The sequence below is a fragment of the Aquila chrysaetos genome, chromosome Z (genome assembly GCF_900496995.4).
Source record: "Aquila chrysaetos chrysaetos chromosome Z, bAquChr1.4, whole genome shotgun sequence".
Taxonomy (NCBI): Eukaryota; Metazoa; Chordata; class Aves; order Accipitriformes; family Accipitridae; genus Aquila; species Aquila chrysaetos.
The window spans coordinates 36,094,448-36,117,731 of NC_044030.1; the positions used below are offsets into that span (position 1 = coordinate 36,094,448).

General features: G+C 37.2%; 1 pseudogene; it reads left to right on the forward strand.

Annotated features, from left to right (window-relative positions):
• The first annotated feature begins 1,894 nt into the window (after positions 1-1,894).
• LOC115337200 lies at positions 1,895-22,846 on the forward strand (annotated as a pseudogene).
• Positions 22,847-23,284: the final 438 nt, after the last annotated feature.

The window sequence follows — 23,284 nt, forward strand, 5'->3', positions numbered from 1 at the left end:
CTGGGACTGTTCAGCCTGGTGAAGAGAAGGCTCAGAGGGGATCTGATCAATGTATAAAAAGGCCTGAAGGGAGGCTGCAAAGAAGGTGGAGCCAGGCTCTCTCCGGTGGTGCCCAGTGACAGGAGCAGGGATAACGAAGATCAGTCTGGACATGCTCCTGGCTTAGCGGCTCGAGCTGCCTCTGCTGGAGCAGGCAGCCTTGACAAGATGGCATCCGGAGGTCCCTTCCAACCTCAAGCTCTCTGCGGTGCTGTGGGAGTATTTGAGTTTGTGTAAAGAATCTATTCTAATAATTTCATTTTGCTTATAAAAAGTAAACGAAGAGGCAAAGTAGTACAGTTCTGCGCTGCTTATACTTAGTAGCCATCCTCAGGACACATACCAGGAGGTATGACACAGGTGCAGTTTCTGCTACTAAGTAAATGGACTGAAATCTAGGACTGCTAGGACAGACCCATAACCATTATGCTCTAGGAGAAATAATTTTTCTCTCTTCTGCTGATCTTGGGATTTTTATTTCAGCTGAAACCATTCAGTCTTCTTGACCTCACTTTGTGACTACCTCCCAGCGTTGTCCTTGCCTTCAAGGATAAAAAAAACTCCACCTTTAAAATAAGTTATTCACAAGGGGACAACACCACCACCAACAAAATCACACATCTCTGCTTGCATTCTTAGATAGAACAACGTGTCATGGCCAGTTCTGTGAGCTGATAAGAATGCTTTCGATATAGACGATGTTTATTTTCCTGGTGTATATTATTGAGAAGCTACTTCTGGAAAAAAAGTTTCTCATATACTTCCTCCCGTCCAAAAAGAAATTATACTCAGTGGTTCCGTTAGGGATGCAAAGGCCGGGATTCAAAATGAATGGTACGGTCATGACTGCATACATCACTTAAGTCTAATCCCTTCTGTATTTCTGCTGAGACATGTTAAATTACATCAGATAGTGATGTCCTGCTTTTTCTGTACTCTAGACGGACTGTGGGTCTTAGAACACGACGGTGGTTTTTGCCAACTGGCACGATACTGTCATAGGTACCTGGAGTACTCTCTCTCAGGCAATTTTGTAAACGGTCTCATTCTAGGAGGTCGGACCATGTGGCTAGGCCCTGTGGTCTATTCTAAATGTCCCAGGCTATGCCTGGCATGGACTCTGGCTGGTGTTTATTCCTCAGCATTAAGGTGTTATATATTCCAATCACAAGCGTGAACCCCGTGCAAGAAGCATTTGACCTAGATTCACGCTCAGCGGGTCTATACTCTAACAACATTTGTTAGCATTCTGCTCTCAGTTTGTCAGACCTAATTTGTAATGTGACTTTCAGGAACAGGTGACTACCCATTTTCGTATGGATTCCTCTTGATAACGGTCCAGCATGCATGCAATCGAACACATATTAAGAGGTACATGTAAATATATGCACATGAAAAAATACCATATAATACATTCATTTTTTTAGCACCAAGGTTATGCACCTCAACTGGGATGCCTCCAGAACTCCATAAATCCCCAAACTCTGTAAACATTTTCACTTCAAATAGTGCGGCATTTTTCTCAACTGGAGCTATTAAAAAGATAAAGATAAAAGAGAGACATACGGAATGTGGAACTTCTCTTGCTCGTCCTTTCCACAGGCTCTGCAACTTTAAAAAGGGAGAAGTACCATCCAGAATCTGGAAAGAGATACCACAGAAATGCCTTACTTCATGCACTTCTAAGAAATTTCCTGCGTGATTTTTCTTTTTCTATCAGACTCACAATGACTCCCAGGAGACCCTTCCCTGCTACAGATCGGCACTGTGATCAACTGCTTCCTGCAGTCATCTTACACCTCTGCATCAGTGTTCACATCAGCTTTGATCTCATGCATACAGATCCATTGTGGGTATGCGTGTTTCCCGGTCATACCTGAAAACTACACTGACAAAACTTAAAAGCTTAGCAAAAATATCCATCCAAGCCAATACGCTGCTTGCAGGGACAAGTAAACTCCTGGTATGTAGTCTGATATAAAAACAGCAATGACAATGACAAAACAACATGAAAAAAGTCCCCCCACTTCACCCTAACACCCCAAGGGATGCTTTCAGAAACTGTCTTTTTCCCTGCAACCAGACCTATGTATGTCACTAATCGACCCTTCGAACCAGCGTGGCTCCAAACAGACACAGGGCTGTGCAGGTACTTTCAGAGATCTGTGCCCACAACGTACATGCATTACGTCGGGGTCCAGGGTCAAATGCCATTTTCCCACTCGGACTAATTCTAACTATAAGCGTATTGGAAGGGACTGTTCCGGGGTTATTACAATATTTTGCATTCCCCCATATCTACCTTTGCTGAAGTGAAGCTCCTTGACTTGCAAAAACCCAGTAGATCATCAGCCATCAGGTGAGACGCTCCACAGCCCTAAAAATGGAAGGTTTATAACTGAGATGTGTTTCTACGCGACTGCATACAGTTAAGCCACTTGAGGCAATTTTAACTGCATATAGCAAGTGCTCTTGTAAAATTCCCCCAGGATCTAGCAAAAATCCTCCAGGATATTATCTTTCTGAACTGGAGGTGTTGTGGTTGAAGTTACAATTTTTAATTAGGTTAAAGAAAAATGTGTTCATTGCAGGTAAACCTGCTTATATCATGCCCTGGAAGCTAAGCAGTGGGCAGAGCTGAAAAGCAAACCCGCACCAGAGGATGTTCTGAGGGCCCCACAAACTGTACCACTCCCTCTTAAGAATACTCCAGGTTGGGAAACTCTTTGTCAAAATCAGTGAAGTACTGCCCTCTTCTGATTAAATTTCACCTAGAGGTAGCTGCACTTGCAATGAAAGAGAAGAGATCTGAAAAAAGAATAAACGGACCAAAGATGTGGCTTGGCAACTGGATGAACCTTCTGCAGCGGCTGTTCAGTGGGGAACCTCCGTAATTTCTGAGTGGCAGATACAGTGACTTGCATCAAAGCAAGAGATACACACTGCCTGAATAAAAGCAACTTGCAATGGATCTGTACATTTTCGGGTGACAGTGTCATGAAAGGAAAGGTGGCATGAAAGGCGAACAGCAGGTGGATGACTTAAAGCAAACAGGAGGTGGTTCTCCTGCCGTTAAGCAACGGAACTTCTCGCTGCTCAGTTTTGTGCATACTAAGCTTTTCAAATGTTCAAACCCATGGAATCCCAGGCCCAGAAAGAAAAGCACACTGGAGAGCTAGCAAACATAAAGACACGCTCAGGAAGCCTCTGAGCTGCAAACTGCTAGGTGAGGGTGCTGCAAAGGTATCACCAACAACAAAATCTCTGCTTGCATTCTTAGATAGAATAACACGTCATGGCTATTACACCGAAACAGTAATTTTAAGAGATTACTGCTTTCATTTTGTATAACTCTATGTGTTGATGCTTATGGTCCTTTTAAGCCTATAAACTAGCAGAGCATAACTGACTTCTTTCTCTTTTAACAGTTAACTCTCCATACAGTCAGGAAACACTCTGTGTTTCAACATACAATGTCTGATTCCCTTTCACTCACATGCTTTAAATAGCTGCAAAGCTGAGAAACTACAGAACAGGAGACTTGGGACATCGAGGAAACAGGAGTCTCTCTGTCTAGGCATGCTGTCACCACTGAAATACTATGGGTGTGGAGTTTAAAGAGAACATCTGCTTGGATAAAATGAACATATTCAGATTACCCATGCAACCTTCCTATGAGAGACACACAGAGGCAGAAAGGATCTAACTGAATGCAGGACACTCATCAAAATACAAAATCAAAAAGTTGGTAAGAAAATATTTGTTTACTTTTCATTCAGATGCTGGGAAAAAAGTACTGGTTATAAACCTAGCTAAATTATAACGTTTGAATTTCTTTTATAGGTAATTTCTTATTATTTAAACAAAACAATGTCCCCTGTACGTATCTGAAGTCAGATTAGACTCATTCCTTTAATTGCTTGCATTACACTTTTCTGAAGTTGTCTTCTCTCTGCATCAATCAGATAAACTTATTCTATTCTTATTAATTAAATAGTACAGTAAGCTTTAAAACTGAACTTCTGATGTCTATTGATCCAATTGCTTTTAGCGAAGTTATCACGGCATTTTACTGAAAAAGCCGGCAGATTACTTGGAAAATGGAATATTCACTTGAATTCTTAGTAAATGTTTGGGCTCACTGTATTTGGAAACGGTTCCCAGTTGTCACTATTCATGTGGTTGCCTAAATACTGAAAAACAGGTAATTGTGCATTTTAATAATGTTGACTGCTTTCTTAGTCTTTTGTGTTTTCCTTCAAGCTCAAGCTCTAAATACCCAGAGATACTTAAGAATCTCAGTTTTCATTAAAAGGAAATGTTTTCAATCCTTGTGATTGCAGTGGAAAAGCAGAAAAGAAACAGAGGAACAAAGCAGAAAGAGTAAGTAAACAAAACTCCACGTTTCCCCCCCTTCTGACCCTATAGCACCAAAAAAACCCCAACAAACCAAAACCAGTGAGTTTGGTGACCAATTTTCATTAATTCAATTTCTATTCTGTATTTCCAAATTGCAAGGCAGAGGCTATGTAGCAAATGTTCAAAACACTAAGGCTATTAAAAGTCTATTTATATCTTGAAAATATATTTTTTCCACAGCAGAAATTTGGATAACTGGATGGATCACTATTTAAGATAGGTACTTAGTCTTGTGCACACTTCTAGGGTTATTGTAGTATGAACTATCAAGGCAATTACATAAAGGCTATGTATGTCAGGTAATTCAGAGATATCTCAGATACTTCAGAGAACAGGTCATGAACTTGACATCAGGGCCAAAACACAGGGCTGTTTACATTCCCCTGGGACTGGAGAACATTTCTGGATAGTCTTACGTGCTCCTTAACTGACTGTTCTTCCTCTCTCCAGTAAATCCCCTGCCTCCCAGAGCTAATCTGCATGTGCCTGTGAAGCTGCAGACGTGTAGTAGCTCTGTGTCTGATGTGGCAGCTCTGTTGTTTATTCTCCCTTTTTCTAAGAGAATAACCACAGACCAGAGCCAGGCAAAGAAAAAGGGAATTCAGACTGAGAAGAGCTAGCAGTCAGTTTTCATTAGAGTAATATTTTTTGGCATAGAATGACTCATCAGATAAACAAATGAAGACTAAGGACTGGAAATACCTGATTGCCTATTATTCAAAACAAGGCTGAAGGAATTACTCAGTTATTTCAAGCTAATTGCTCAAATGACCTTTCCAAGACTTGAGGGAAAATATCCCAGAGCATACTGACTCATTGGAATAACTAAGTTTATTTCTGACCATGCAGAGATACAAAACTGGATACACATGCAGCAAAATTCCACTGTGTGAAACTTTGTGAAAAGAACGCAACAGAGAGATAACACAGATTGCAAGCACTTATCTCTTATATTGACAGAGAGCCTTCACAAAAAAAAAAAAAAACCAAACCAAACCAAACCAAATCTTGCCAAATCTCAACAGTAGATGATATTGTGAGAAAAATACAAAGGTTTTGCTTAGACTGCAAATTAAGCATGCATTTGATAAGATCGGAAACAACCGAGTTCTTTGCTTTTACAGCTAAATCATAAGTTATTCATCACAGCATATAAATAATTATTTTTTTCAAAGTGCCTTCAGTTTGTCCAGAGTTAAGAAAATATTTCTCTGCCTTGAGCAGCTCCTTTGTTTGGAGTGTGTGTTAAATTCCTGTGCATGTATCTTTTCTGAATGTTTTGGAGAATCCTAAAATCCAGTAATCAAAAGCAAACTAGGTGGTACCACCAGGATACTGCAGCCAAAAGCAGGTATCAGGCCTGTCATTCCAGGTGTAGGACAGGTCATAGCAGCATGGCTTCTGGACTGCAGCTGAATGTATGACTGTAGTATCACTCAGAGAGGTGCATACTCTTTCTTAATAGCTATTATTTCCTAATATTCACTCTTTTTCTTTTCCATCTATATATTCTACATTTTTCCTTTCATTTCCTTTGTTTAACTTGTATTTAATTTTTCCACCCCATAAACAGCATTTTGCTCAAACAATTCTAAAACATGGGATTGGTGGGCCTTTCCATGCACATTCAAGTGTGAAAATTAATTAATCCTGAAACAACTCTGAAGACCAAAATTGTTTCATGCAGCCTGCTTTAGTCTTTTTACTGTTTTATTCTACTGCAACTTCTCACTTACACACCATGACCATACTTGGCAATAGAAGAAATATAAGAATGCTATAGCCAGCCTATTATTTATTCAGTTTACTTCTGATCTTGCCTAAAAGAAAACTAGGGCTGAGCCTAGTCTTATGTCATCATCCTTCTTATTTATTTTCTCTTAAGATTATGTCTATGTATTTATTGGTTCAGTTTATAAACTCTGCCATTTAGACTTTCCCCAGAGCTAAATTTACTGTCTGGAGTTATAGTTAATCTTGCATTCTTGTACATGTGGCAAAGAAAAATGAGTAAACGTTTCCACGTTATAGTCGAGGAGAACTTAATAGTCATGAAAGTCATGAGGTCTTCTGTTAGTGCTCTTGGCCAGTAAATAACAACATTCTGAGAAAGCCAAAAAGTCAATGAGGGAGCCATATGAACTGAAACACAGGGTGGTTTAATGGCATATCTATTGGAAAAGTAAACTTGTAGCTACTTCCATCTTTTTAATATATAAAAGGAAAAAAAGTTGGTCTGATATGTGACATAATATTGAAGAATAATTGGCAGTCTTCAGGATAACTAAGAATGTCACTTTACAAATTAGTTCAGAAAGTGATGGATTTAAAAATTTTGTTTAGAAGTTTAAAATGCCATGCTTTATATACTTTAACTTGGTTTATATGGTTGTATGCAATTAATGCCACAATGCTTTCATTTTTAAGCTGCTCTTTTGCCCATACAACATTACATATGCTTTATGGTACATACGAGATCCTGCTTGCTGCAAAAAATCCACGATTTTGTATATTCACTGAATATTGTGAAAAATGTAAACAAGCTTGATGAATATACTAAAAGTACAGCTTGTCAGTAAAATATTTCTAAACTACAGAGTGGAGGCCACATCATTTAGAAAAGCCCGTACTGCTGAAGTGTTCCTGAATCCTAGACTGTCACATAAGATGTTTCAAATATTTGTAGTAATCATAGCTGAAACTTTAAAAGGACACAATGTTACATATATCAAGTTGTAGGTATCTTGCATGATCTTCACAAGTCCTTCTCTAAAACCATTTGAAAAAACAGCAATTAATGGTTGTCTGAAGTACATCAACAAAGTTAGTAACTGCTATGCTATAAAGGCTTTTTTCCAAATCTTAGTATGGGCTTGTGCATGATTTTGTTTGAGACTTCAGGTACTATTGTAAATAAGGAAAATAATATAAATAATGCAAAGTTATCATTTATATCACCATTTATTGCAAATGCCAGAAAATCCTAAGGTGAAAACTGGCTATTTCAGAAGATGCAGAAGGTTCATAGTATATTGCCTGAAATTAGTGTATGTTCATCAGGCTGTTCAAGCCTGTGGAGGATTAGATGATGGTCTCAAATTCTACTGGACCAAAAAAACACCTCAGGCAGCAAAGAAGAACATATTATTTGGTGCATCTTACAGATGCATGATACTTAACATACTTTCACAATATACATATGATACTGTATGATTTAACTGTTTGTTTCCATTTTTTTAGGATTTGCCATGGTACAATAAACAATCTAGACAAAATTTTGACTCCAAGTTAAACAAAAAAAAAGTGTTAAATAGTTTCCTCAGTTTATACCTTTTTTAATTTGTTCTTCAGATACTTCTTAAACATCTACATTTCCACCTTGTATTTAATTATCTATGTCTTTTCCATTCTACTGTCACCCTGGCCACATTCTTTACTCTGAATGAACTCCTCTGTTCTTATAAACTGCACAATGTTTCTTACTCTTTACTCGCTTTTTTATGTTGTTCCTGGGCCTTTGTATTCTAGTAAACTCCAATAGGGTATCTTAAAAAATTCTCAAATTAATTGGTGGAATTGAAATTAGCTTATTAACTTCCAGTCTCTGCCTTAAAACTGATTATTAATTATATTAATGTACTGTATTTTATATCTCTGAAATAGCTAATCTATTATTTCTCCCCTCAAGCACTGCTATGCACGTGGCTTTCGACAATTGCTGGAGGAATAGAAGTGCTGTGTGTCTTTCTGAAGATGGTTTTTCCCATATTTCTGGGAAGATCTGATCTACTTCTTGAGGCGGAAGAGGTTAAAAGCAATGGTAAAGAAATGGGCAAGCAATGGAATTCTCTCCATAATTGACCTTTTCATGCAGAGAGTGGGAAAGCTTCCCCACAAGCCATTCCTCATCTATGAAGGGAAGGTGCACACCTATCAGGATGTGGACAGGAGTAACAGGATAGCAGAGGTCTTCCTACACTATGGGAATCTGAAAAAAGATGACACTGTGGACCTGCTGATGGGTAATATACCTGACTTCATCCATGTCTGGTTTGGACTGGCCCAGCTGGGCTGTGTGGTGGCTTTTCTCAACTTCAGTGTCTACTCCAGATCTGTCCTGCACTGCATTAATACACATGCAGCAAAAGCACCAGTGATAGGAGAAGGTAAGTTCTGTATTGTATTTGACTTACTACTGACTTTTTACTGCCTTACACTTGTCCTGGTTTCGGCTGGGATAGAGTTAATTTTCTTTCTAGTAGCTGGTATAGTGTTATGTTTTGGATTCAGTATGAAAAGAACATTGATAACACTGATGTTTTCAGTTGTTGCTAAGTAGTGTTCACACAAAGTCAAGGATTTTTCAGCTTCTCATGCCCAGCCAGCAAGAAGGCTAGAGGGGCACAAGGAGTTGGGAGGGGAGACGGCCAGAACAGCTGACCCAAACTGGCCAAAGGCATATTCCATACCATGTGATGTCATGCCCAGTATATAAACTGGAGGGATTTGGCCTGGGGGGATCGGTGCTCGGGAACTAACTGGGCATCAGTCAGCAAGTGGTGAGCAATTGCATTGTGCAACATTTGTTTTGTATGTTCAAATTCTTTTATTATTATTAATACTGTCAAATTATTATTATTATTATCATTATCATTATTATTATTTTCTTCCTTTCTGTCCTCTTAAACTGTTCGTATCTCAACCGACGAGTTTGGGGGTTTTTTTCAGTTCTCTTCCCCATCCCCCTGGGTGAGAGGGAAGTGAGCAAGCGGCTGCGTGGTGCTTAGTTGCTGGCTGGGGTTAAACCACCACAATGCTTTTTATCAAAAATAGAAAATCAGAGCCATTCAAAGCTGCAAGCACTTCATATATACATACACATCTGCTGGCTAAAAAAAGAGGGGAAAGAGATAGTCTTGTTTAAATTTCAAGTATATAAGCACCAAAAATATGTGGAATTAATTAGTATAATAAAAGGCTTAAATCTGAAACTCTCCAAGTACTGACAATGTACCAGCAGAAACAATCATGTATCAGCAAGTGAACAGCCTGGGGAGATACTTCAGCATCATCTCATTTCCATTTCTATTTATTGGCTTATGCAGATAAAACTCCACTGACTACAGGAAGGCTCAGATTCCCTTTGTTAGTGGTGATTTCCTTCCCATACAAATTTATGGTTATTTTAGAACTACTTTAAAGTACTGGTCCCAAGGTAGCATTGCTTGGAGCAAAGAGTACAGCATGTTGAGCTATAATTTTGGCCCTCTTACTGGCATATTATGTAATACTGGGCAATTTATTTAACCTTTCTACTTCTCTTTTCCTATCTTTAATACAGGTTGGCAATGCTTCCATAATTCCATATGAACCCATGAGGGCTTATTAGTTGGTATGTGTACCAAGCATTAAAACAGATGTTACAACATACTGATTAAACTAAATAATGTATATTAAAGTCACCAGATAAAATCAGGGAGTTTTTACCTATTACAGTTAAAGCCACATGAGAAGTACAGGGAAACTAAACATGATTTTCTTCTCACTGTCCAATAGGTGGGTTATTGCTGCTGCAGGCTATGGTAAGCTTACTGTATGGGGTGGTAGGGTATATAATTCCAAGGCAGGTAATCAGGTCTGTAGTTGTAATTATTTTAATAATAAGCATATAATTTTTTTAACTTGAGAGATTGTTTGGGATCAATAGAGAAAGAATTTATTTTTCATCTCTTGGAAAATAATGTTGCTGTCTGGCTGATGAGCGCCAATTCTCCTTTCCAGCGTGCTCAGACTACACCAGACAAACTAGACAAGGTGTCAGATCATCCTGTTCCATCTCATCTTAAAGCTGTCATTAACACAAGAAACACAGCTATGTATATCTTCATATTGGGAAGTACAGGTGAGGGTGTGCACTAACAAAGTACAACTGCGGCTCTCTGAAAATTCAGGTGGTATAAATTTAGCAACAAGACAGGCACACAAAAAGACAGAACTTAAATGTTTAAGTCAAGATAGGGAGAAATTAATTTAGTTACAAGCATAGTACACTTTAAACTATTTTTGCCTTGGCATAACAGGGCGTAATTCCAGTTAGTGAACTTTCACATAGATGTTCCTTTGCTGAACTTTATTTCTTAAATATAAGGCCAATAAAGTCAGTCTCTAACAGCTGCTCAGATTCCAAAGTGACAGAATTTCGCAGGTCTATACTAAAAAGAAATGCAGCCAGCACAAGTGCTTGGGTTTTGGGAGAAAATTTTTCCCCTGAGACTGGCCTGAATAATGAAGCTTCATCTTCACTGGGAAGGAAAGGGGAATCCTTCCTCTAGTCAAGCCAAACAACTTTATAAAAGTTACTTGTATTGCAACAGCAGCTGAGTGGCACAGCGGCTCTTTGGAAGCTTTCCCATTCTCACTTTGTGGCGAGGGAACACTGTGGGCACAGTCGGTCCGCACTTGCCTGTGAAGGGTATGGACTTTCTCCCCCAGGCAAAGCAGACGAGAGGATTAAATAGCCTCACAGACAAAAAGACTGAAGAAGTTGAGAGACTAAGAAGATATACTCATGGGGTAAAGACTGAAGGACAGGGCAGATGAAGACTCAGAATAAAAGACAATTCTCCCTGTACATTCCAAACATAATTCTGTTTGCAGCAAAATTAATAATGCAAGCAGTACATTTATAATTATTTGCTCTTCTCCCTTTGCCAGGTTTCCCAAAAGCTGCTATCATCACTCTTCTAAGAGCTCTATCTGCCTGCTTTTACTCAGTGTGGTGCATTTTCTCAGGATATTATGTATCTCACTTTTCCATTGTACCACATTAGTGCTTCTCTTCTTGGCATCAGTGGATACATTGAATTAGGAAAAATTTACCTTCTAGTGAGATTTCATTAACTTGAGAATGCTGTAACTTTTTACATTTTGGTGAGTAACTCCTTTTGGTGAGAAACTCAAATATTATGTCTACTAATAGACTTTTGTCATTTTCTTATCACTTTCTCCAGTCTGCAAACAGTATCTAAGATATATGCATAGTTTTTGAAGCTTAGAACAGACACCAGTTGTTGCATAGATTCAATATAATGTGACTTGAGGTCTGTGTATCACTAATACCACTGCCTATGTTCCGTAGGTTTAACCTGAAATCATATTTGTATCCTACACCAAAAGTCTAAAAGGCCTTTCACATAGGCACCTGAGAAGTCAGGCTTGATTTTTAGTGTCAGAAGATACAAATGCATTGTGGGAGCTTTAACTAACCTTCAGAATAAGGTCAACTCAATGTGTTTTGGAGCTTTTTGAGTCGCATATTTGAGTAACACTTACAGAATTAGATTTGTGATATTAAAGTGAAGGAAAGGAAGAATGACAGAGCCTCCTCCGCTTTTGATTCTGAAAATAGGAGTTATTTGTAGACATCTAGCAATGTTATTTTTTCAGATATATCCTCCTTTCTGTTCTTAGAGTCTTGCCCAGATGCTGGGTTTTGGTATCGTAAGTATATATCTGGACTGTTTTAGAAGCCATTTCAGTACTTTGTTTCTTCAGGAATAGCATGGGCATGCATGCTGGGCTACAGCAACTGATAACAAGACTGCTGCTGCCTAACAGAAACACATATGGGATGGGAAAAGTAGTGTATAAAAAGGTTTGAAGCTATGATTTGTCTTGGAACAGAGAAAGTAGGATAACTGCTTTCTTAGGCGGACCATTCAGATGGGGACTCTGGGGGGCCTGGGATTCAAATGACAAGGCTTTGAGGTGAGTGAGGATGAAGAGCTCTGAGAGGACTTCAAGTCTTGCATGAGATGGTACCTGGGTCAGGGAGGAACAGGCAAGCTAGGAGCAAGTGGACTAGAAGGGATTCAGAACTTGGAAGGCACTGGGAAGCTTTATGTGGGACAAGGAAGACTCAAGCAAAAAGGAATTTTGGAAAGGACAGAAATAGGGAAAGTTGTAAATTCTTGGCTGACAACACTTAGAAAAAACTATGAAAAAGGGATGGGGTAGCAGACGTGAGAGGTCTAGGATGGGGTGGCTTTTGGAACGGAAAGCTCTGAACGAACTTTAGGGCCACAGAAACAAAAAATTGAGGATGATGAGTTGACAAGAAACAGGAAAAGGGGAGTGAGACAGAAATAAGAGACTCTGAGCTGGTTTCCCTTCCACCGCTTCTCACACAAATAGAGAAGCTGCAAGCTACCTTCTCCCTTATCCCAAGCTCTTTTTTTTCAGAGTTACCCAGTCACCATCTTGACAGAAACAACATGGTTAGGCTTTGACCTATTCCTAACAACTGGAGATAACTAAAAGGTTTGTTTCTACTGCTTCTGGTACTGTAAGTTTTTAGTTACTACTCAGAAAAAGCAGCAAGGCTCCATTGTGCTAGTCACATTTAACAGAAAGATTGTGCTGGAAATAGCTTATAATTTATTTAAATAGCTGAATTTATCATTAGTTGAATTAAGAGAATGACAACTTTTTTTTAACAATAGTGGTAGAAGATAAGATAGATTTTAAAGGTTATTTTGAATTTTCTTGTCTGTTTTTGTCACCTAGGAACAACTTACGTTTTGAAGAAGAGATTTTCTGCAAGCTAGTTTTGGAATGACTGTAGAAAATACAACGTTACAGTGGTTTTGTACATAGGAGAACTCTGACACTACCTCTGTAACTAGCCCAGTGTAAGTTCTTGTTTGCAAATGCAGCTTTAAAATATAGCAAATCTATATTTTGTAAGTTATATAGATGTACCCATTTCTCAATGGTATAGTATTTTTAATGTTTGATAGGTTTTTTCCAGTGTATACAAAATTTGGGTCTTGTGTTCCTTGTAGTTCTATGATAGCCATCAAGTTTATATCAGCAAATGTAGTGGTTACACAGAAGCAGGCCTGGCAGGATGGGACAGCTATGCCCAGACACTAACATAAATTCCTCTGTAAAGCCAAGCTTGTTAGCTTTTCATCTGAGTGACAGGCAAGTGGCAGGTCAATAAAGAAAGGTATAAGCAGTAAAAGCTTTATCAGACTCAATGATCAAACAAGAGCATGAACCATATTAAATGATTAACCACCTGCACTGCACTGTTCCAAAGTAGTTACTTAATAAGAGAAGGCTACTCTATTCAGTATTTAATGGCTGATAATTAATTTTTGTATGGCTTTAAAACTGCTGAATGAGGTTTTGTTCAAATTTTTTTTTTGAAGACGTGTTCCAAAGGCACATTTTGTTGCACGGCCGTGTATATGATGATAAACTTATCTGTATAAAGCCATAGTACTAACAACGTGTTGCAAAATCTTGGTCAACCCTGGGATAACAGTGCTGAAGAACACGGGAGCTAAATCATGATCAGATTTAGGACAAAAGTAAGACATCACCAAACAGAGCAGCAGCAGGAAAGCAACTCTGAAAATATTTATTATATTGTAATGCTTGTTTCTCAATGACGGTGGAAAAAATCAGTTAATTTTCTTAATTTTACACTTGGGAGTTAGAAAGTTACTGAAGGGAGGTGACAAGAAGTATTCCTACCTACCACAGAAAACTTCATGTACAAGCACACGGTTCAAATGACCTCCAACTGCATTGGTCAGAGATTGGCACAAGAACTAGCAACAAGGGAACATCTGAGAGAATCAACCAGCTGGCTTGAACAGAGACCTAGTATTGTGTGGTCCAGATGTAGGAGAAGGGTCAAAGACAAAAAGGTATTGGAGGGAGCAAGCCAGGAAAGCTGTTAGCCAGAACTCAAGTCTGTACAAACATTATGTCAGTAGTCCATGGATCAAAAAAAAGAAAGGAATAATTAGCTAGGTGACACTAGTTGTGTAAAGGTCTCTCCTGCAGGAAAAGGCAGGAAGAACTTTCTTTACTTGGCTCAATAACAAGAATTTAACAGAGAATATATTGATACTTAACTGGCAACTGGTAAGAAGAGGGAAAAACAGAAAGATGGCCTAGCTGAGTTGAGGAAGCTGAGGATGCCAACAGAAGTGGGTCAGGGCAAATGCAGAATCCTGTCAAGATCAGGCATCTTACCGAATTACAATACATATAACCTCTAGTGTACCACACAGGTTCTTCCACAGTGAAAGAAACCTGTGCAGGCTAATAAACCAGCCAGCTACATTTCACCTAGACTCGTGTGGTGGCATGCCAGAACACAGCAGTCCTGGTGTTGCCCCAGACTAGGGCTACCTAAATGAGGGACCTGCTGGAGTATTCTCTAGGTCACATCCAGGATGTTTGTCCTTACCTGCTTCCACAGAGCATGCCTAGGTCTCACACTGAAATTGAGAAAGAACATGGATTTGGGAACTAGGAGGCACTCCTGGATTTCTTGATGTAGACAGAGACACTAGACACTACTCTCTGACCAAATATGTCTACAGGAAGCTTACCCAACATCCATGTACCTATCAGAATTAAATTTTAAACACAGTACCCCACAGAAGGTAACAAACAAAACAGAATGTGTGTCGAGGAATGTTTTTAAAGAGAACCATACAACTTTTAAAACAAAAGATATTTTAAAATTCAAGGTAATGCAGGGAAGCCCTGCAGATTGTTATACCAGGGATGAAACAAGGTAAGTATAACAGTTTCTCCTATGCTTATAATCTCTGAAGCTCCTCAGATTTACTCTAAGTCCTAGAGTCTCACCAGCTGTTTTGAAAAAAACCTAATAAAATCCACTATTTCATCCTGAAGACCAAGCGCTGAAGAAGGGACAATATTAGGCATGACGTAACTGCCAATCAGACTGCCAACTGGTTCATAATTGGGTTTGATCACATACATGTCATCAAACTGTGCTGTTCCTTCAGGTTTACCATTAAAACTGCAAAAGAAAACAGCTCATTAAGCAGAAGCAGGGAAGTCTCCACTCCTGTTTTTAACAAGTGGAGTTTAGTCTGCATTACAGCTGATCCTATTGTGGCAAATAAATTATCTGCCATACAATGCAACTCTGGATCAAATGAAATTATCTGTTAATCCAGTGTCTACAAAACAATTTTATGTGAACATTTTTAACAGTGAAAAAGTTGAAACACTAGTTCTGCTAAAATATTTCAGTGTAATTCTTAGGCAATGTTCCATTTTGAAATCATCTTAATATTATTTAGAAATCAAATATATTTTTACAATCTTTAAAGTTTAAAATAAGACTGAAATGGAAACAAATGCATTTATTTGGTGTGAAGAAACTGTTCCTATGGACCTGAAATAATTTTATTTTCTGCTGTCACTCAGCCATGGCAGTAACTTAACCACTCAATACCAACTACATCTCCAAAAAAAGTGGGGGCTTTTCCACAGGCAGAGTCTTGACTATAGTCCTATATATAGGGTGCTGAGCAGTCTAGCCCAATGCAGAAAAATTTACGTAAGCATTTGAGTAGTTAGTCACAATAATGACATAATGGACATGTAACAATGACAAGTTAATAACTACATTTTGACTGCAGATTTGATTACCATCTTTTCTGAATTTGGATTTAAGATTAAAAACTGCACCTAATCATTTGAGATATGGCAAGGAGCTTTAAGTCATTCTGCTACTTTTTCAGGTTCCTTAGGCAACATGGCAGATGTGTAAAACTTACTACAAAATCCATTACATGTAGAACTGACCATAGCAAGTCACAAGCATTTTCTAAGACATGATTTTACTTATGCAGAAAAATTGCCTTCTTTGGTTCAGAAAGGAATTTCCATTCTATGGGAAATGGCACTTACTTAAAAACTATTTATTTACATTTTCACGATAAAATAATTCTTTTAATCTTTGTAATACACATCTCAGTTATAGAATTTATAACTGAAAATACAAAGGACAACAGAAATAAAGGTTTCACTTTATGAAAATCCTTCAACCTCAGACCATCAAGAATTCTGATTTTCTGTTTGATTTTTCCAAAACAAATATTATTCTGTGAAGTATTTTAGCCAAAGTGGCAGTTCTAAAGGAAAATTTTTCTATCAGAAAATTTTAGATCAACTCCAGGTATTTAGACCCACTTTTCTCAGATGCAGAATGTTTCTTTTTGGTTGTTCACAGAAAGAAGAGGACAGAGTTCACAAAGTGGGGATTGCTCTAGTAAATTATATCAGACCTGCTGTCTGGAAAGAATTTCCGATGAGGTTTGGCCCAATTAAAATATCTGAATTCTAAGGATCCACAGAAAGAAATCTTAGTTTCTTGAACTATACTAATAAAATAGAGCTGTGGGCCACGCTGGCATCTTCTCAAAGGTAAATGTAATCAAATCCACAAACCAACCAATTTACCAGCCAACCAAAAAAAAAGCAGATGAAAGGCAGAAATTATAAAGAGCAGGAAAACATACAAGGAAGAACCTGCTTACTACAGTTCAGATGTAGCAAAATTTTGTTCATGGAAGTAGAAACCTTATTCTTAGCCCCTTACATGACTCTACTTTCTGTACACATATTGTGAAGCTAGAATAAATATACAGAACAAGTCCGCAGAAGCTGAGACCACTGCTTTGTGTATCCAGCTTTTTGCCCAGAATATAAAAAAAACCCTGACTGTATAGAAGTGCCTATCCACAGGAATGACGAATTATATTTTTTGTTGAAGTTTACTTATCATCCTTAAAACCCACAGATACTAAGTGATGAAGCGGAAATTACTTTTGATTTTACTTTTGATATGAATTAGGAGATATGTGTTCCAGAGCAAACTTACACAAATTTACTCTTTGACTACATCTTCACTCATTAAAACCAGCATCACATTTTTTTCTCTGAAATAAGATAAGCAAAACAAAAAAATTCAAAATTCTCAGCAAATAAATCTCAACATATCTGAGCTATAAACTTCATACATACGACTGCTGTTAAAGCTCTCATTGGAGATACACACCTTTCACCCATAAAAATGCCCTGACAGTCTCAAATGCTTTTCCTATTTGTACAGACTCTTTGTGAACCATGAACATTATATTACAATAAAATACTGTTCAAATGATACTAAAGATTCAGACTAGTTAACATCAAAACAAGATTAGTGACTTCCAAATGATTTCTCCTTTTAATCTGAGATGCTGAAAATGCCTTCCCAGGGCCATAACAAAAACTCTGCAATGCTTTTGGTCTTTTAGCAGTCTTAACTATGTGGACAGGGAATGAAGGCAGGAAAGCCTAAATCAAACCAATGAGCTGTAAGTTTCCACTTGTATCTGGCTGGAGTAATTTTTGAGATGTCTATAAATTTATTTTGGATTTTTTGTCAGAGAATCTTCTTGATTTGCATTCCAGTAATGTTAAGCCTCTACTTAGAAATGGATGGTAGTTTTAAAGCAAAATTGACAATTTGATCAAAAGCACTACCTCACTTTATATAAATGATTCAAAACTGACCATACTCTAAAACAATGGATTTCTTTCTGTCGATAAAGGAGATGAACACTTCATCTGTATATGTACACTTACTGTTGCTTACCATGATATGAACACTTTCTGACAATTGCTTCTCAGAATACTGTCAGTGTATTTCAGGCTGTTCCAAATCTTCCAAAGTCAATAGGGTACTATCCGTTAATTCAAAGTGATTTTTATCAGAACAATCAGAAAGTGAGTAAGGCAGTGAGGTTTTCAAGTATGCATATGCACTTTTTAAATTTTGCTCCTACATTCTTTTGAGCTGTTGAAATATGATGTCTGGAAACAAGAACTTAGGAAGGATGAAAATGGAAGGTGTAAGAAAGCACCCATAGGTAAGGAGAAGTATTAGTTATCTATTAACTAACAGATACCTCAATCTAGATGGTGATATTTTGGGGCAGGGATTAACTCTCTGTTCTGCGAGCAACAGGTTCTTGACATACACTTAGAACTTGAAAATGACACAGAAAAATATATTATCAATAGATCCAAATAGGGATCTATTGATAATATACCCAATAACATATCCAAATATTTATAATATACCCAAATATCCAAAGATACAATAATATAAGAACACAATAAATATTCTGAACTCAGAATGTTTTTATTCTCACCTGAAAAAACTTATGTTCCTGAACAAATCAGATTTCTTAGTGCTGCTTTTTTTCCAAGTAAAATGGACACAGTAATTCCTAGATACATTGTGTTCTGAGACCAGATGTTTACAGATGCTTTCTAATTTCCAAATTTAAAGTTCTGAGGAAGAACAGTACCATTTCAAAATCTGGATAATTATTTTTCGTATTTTTACATTTAGTGACCAAACCAGATTTAACTATTTAGTACCTAGAGTTGCACAGAATCTCCAAACTCCTACTTAGAATGGAATACTCCTACTCAAAGAGCTGAAGCTCCCAGGCTGAAGATAGGATGGCCTCACAGCTGAGAATATCTTTGAGAAAAAATCCTGAAAACTGACTCTCACAAAAGACATTTAATTTTCATGAAAACAGAACACCCACATTTTATCTTTCCAGTGCCTTGGTCACACGTCAAAGCTGCTCTTTCATTCTGGACAGATTTAACCATGGCAGCTTATTGCTTCTAATTTAGATGTTTTATCTGTTTGGAATTCTTACTTGTGTTTGAATAAAGACAAAGCAGTAACTATGTTTGTTACATCTTTTCTAAAAGGGTTTTGTTTCTCTTTTCACATCAGACATAATTTGCTGCTTGCAATTTATTAAGAGGCACTTCCCATATTTGTAACTAATCTGTCTGTGGAATACAGCAGAAAACACTCAACACTGCTTATACAATGTACAATAGCCACTAGACTTTGTATAGACCAAGTACAGTCCCATACATGTCTGCGTCCATCTTTTGCAGTAGTCTTTGTGGAAGCACGTTCAGCTTTTTACTGAACTAATGGTCACTCTGATTTCACTAGGCCAGTATGTCACCAATGTTAAAATTGAGCAAGGTAGGAAGAAAACCTAGCAGCCAGCTGCGAGCCATACAGAATTTCTAATAAAAAGAGGTTGGTGACATTTTTTTAATTGAATAAAAACTCTGAAAGTAACTTTAAGTCTTCTGATGTAAAGTAACATGTATCTTATACTCAATGATGTCTGAGAGGATAGGGCAGATATTTCATAATATCAGAATATTTGCTCTGAGCAATACTAAATCCCTCTAATGTTATACAAGACTCACATACACTCTTACCTGTCATAATATTTTTCAATATTTTTTGTAGACTATGAAGGAAGAACAGGGATGGCAGCTATTGTGCTTAAATCTGACCAACCTTATAAGCATGTTGTGGACTTCCTTCCAAGTTATGCCCAACCACGCTTTGTGAGAATCATGGTAAGACAATCAGTTGCCTCCTGCTTGTGTTTATCTTCTGTCTGACCTGAAAATTGGTCTCTACAATCATGGAATGCAGGAGTAATTTACAAAGAGTTTCAAGAATTGAAACCCAAAAGGTAATACTAGTCTGAATTATTGTTGCTATTATTATTAAGAAGTTAAGCAAATATTTGATGAATTAAACTTATATTTGCTTTGAGGATCCATTCATACCTAAAAATCCTAGATGTGATTAATAACTTGGCAAAGTTGGATCTTGTTTCAAAGCTCTTTAATTAGAGTGTTCTTCTAGCCAATGGAAGACTAAGCAGACACACATGGCTAATACTAAATGTAACAGTGTCCTCTTATAAAAGGATGACATGATCCATTTAAAACTTTCTCCTAATATGGTTGTTCTTGAAGTGGTTATTATTCAGGTACTGACAAAGCATCGAAGAAATATGTAGTTCTTTGCAACAGATATTAAAATAAATACTTCACAGTAAGATCTCATAATCTGAGAACTAAAATGTACCCACATGCTTCAGAGTATAAAAGCAGAACTGGGACACAATTCTTTTTAAATGTGCATCTTAAAAGTGCAAGGATTACACCTCTTGTGCACTCCGCACAGGATGATCTTCTGCAACAGGACAGGAGAGCATGAGCTGCAAAGAGTAGGAAAGGGCCCTACATTACATCTCCAGCAAGTTTGTAGCAGACAGTCTTCTGCTGTGAGGGGATGCTGAGAGGCATTTGGCAGTGTTGCCTCTCCCTAAATATTGACAAATTGTCCGAAAGGCACTAATTTGATTGGGAACAAGATGGAAATGTAACAGAGTGAGTGAGGCTGAAGAGGAGAAAAAAAATGTATACATTTAGAGAGAAGTGTAATTTTAAGAGAGTTTAAAGAATTGAGGAAAGCTATTTTTTCACTAGTAGGTTACTGTACTAAGTAAATATATCTTCAAATGCAGTTAGCATAGGTTGTACTATCTATGGTGCCTCAGGACAAGCAGTGCCCTCTTCTGGGAAAAACCTTTGGAACAGACTTGTCTTTATGGTTCCATTAGATAGAGAAAATATATACGGAGCTCTAGGGTCTATATATGTGGAACTGATTAAACCTGTTTGCATTTATGTGCTCTCTGACTAAAGCTTTTTTCAGCTAACTGAAGGGAGCTTACTATGAAAGATACTATCAGTACTAATTAATGAATATTTACACATGTGTGAAGTCTTATTAAAGGACATAAAAAAAATCAGAATGATAAAAAACATGTTATTACTTTAAAAAACACCTTCGGGGAGGATTAATAGGATGAATGCTGAACCCACAATTTTCTGAGTGGACAGAAAATTAAGTCCCTTCTGAAAAAAAAGATGTGTCTTGAGAAAGAGTTCATCCTAATCAAGTGACAAACAAAAATATGGAATTCTCATGCAAAAATTTTTTTAAGATAAAATCAGTCTTGAAAAGTTTTCAGCAGTCCATATGTAGACTCTTTCTAATATGACTTGCAACCATGGTTGACTGGTTTTGTGAAAACCAGACAGACTGAGAGTTTCTTCTCAACCTCTCTGATTTGACTCTAGAAGAAGAGCAGAGGCACAGGGACAATGATGCAAAGAACCAGGGTACTCCAAGGTTCTGAGATAGTAGTTTTTTCACTTGACTTTTGCTAACTTCATTTTCTGTTTGCAGACAGACATTAAGAAGAGGTTTCTAAGAGTATCCAGGGAGTGATTTCAGTTTTGCATTATTTGTGCTCTGTTTGTTTTGGGTTTTTTGTTTTGGTTTTGGTTTGGGTTTTTTTTCAGAACTCTTATTTCCTTGTAGAAAAATCTGACTTTATTAAAATAACATCAGGGGATCATTTAAACAGAAAACCTCAGCAATCTGTATTCATAATACACTTTTAAAATATTTAATACCTATCTTTATTAAACTTTTAATCTTACAATTGCAATTTTTTAAATAACTACCAAGACAACTTCATGCTAGCTATTCAATTTGAAGCAATCCTGCTTGGTAATGATTGAACATTATTACCATCTGGCAGCTGTTCAGTGTATGTGTGAAATGACTTGGTGGTCTAAGTGTGGTTCCTATCATAAAGTGCTGCCAAAAGAAAGAATGAACTGGCAAACTTATTAACAGTCTCAGCTCAGAAGCCAAAGACTAAATGATCTGGGAGCTGTGGAAATGGAGTAGGAGTGCAAAGAGGAAATCAGACAAGTTACAGATCAAGACAGAAAAACAAGAACTAAAAAATGGCCTGTTTCAGCATGAGTACTAAAAGAAAATGTTGGCTACATTGAAAACACCGTACAAGTAATAACAATGCTTGAGAACGGTGTGTTTTAAATTCTTCCCTTAATGTGAGCCACATTTAAAATTAGATTATTTTATATACCACTTCTGCTCTCATTCACTGACTACTGTGTGCAGACCAACTTGTTCATGAATTGGCATTTGAATAACTGCTGTACAGCAACAGCTTACACAGAAAAATAACACAGGAAGGCATTTAACATTTTTTGGTTTAATGTCTTAAATGAAGTTTAGCAGCTGGAAATCAGAGGAGAGCCAGAACCATAAAATCAACCAGCTTTCTGCAGAGCATTACCAAGTGTCCCATAAGCTACAGATTTTGTGATCAGCTGCACTAATGAAAGTTAAAGAAAATGCTTCTTTTGAAACAGAAACTTGCAAGTTTGCATGTGGCTTTGATAGAGAAATGAATAAGAAATAAAAGCTGCATTTAGATGTAGATTTCACTGCACCTGTGAATCAGGTCATTCTGTCTAACTGAAGATATTCTATTTTAAAACTGTATGATCTATTTTATTCAGTAATTGCATCATATTTTCACTGATATAAGCTGAAATGGAATATTGCACTTTACTTGAATTATTTCTTTTTCAGGATGTTATGCAAATTACTGCAACTTTCAAGCATCAGAAAATGCATCTGGTGAATGAAGGATTTAATCCAAAAATTATATCTGAACCTCTGTATTTCATGCATGAGCCTGCATATTCCTATATTCCTTTGACAAGAGAGATATAGAAGAATGTGGTTTCTGGTGAAATATGTTTATAAAGCATACAAATAAAATTAGTCTACATTACAGAAAGTAAATTTCAAATATAGTCCTGCAATTACTTCAACAAAAGCCAGTATGCAATATTTGTTCTAAAAACGTAAGATAATCAAATCAGTCTTACTGTGATAGAATTTGTGTCTTCATAAGACAGAGCCACAATAGTTTATTAACTATATTATGTAATATTTAATTGCAATATTTTATGTGATGGTCAATTTCAGGTTTTTATGGAAAATAAAATATGTCAAAATACAGTTGTAATATTTAGTGGTAATTATTTTTCACAATTTATACCAGAACTAACACAGATCAAACTATTTGCAAAAATTCATCCCTGCTGGCACATGACCTCTTCTTTTACTCACTAATTGTCATATTCCTGAAAAAGAGTTCTCAGGAAAACAGGACAGAAATGACTATAACTTCCAGCTTTT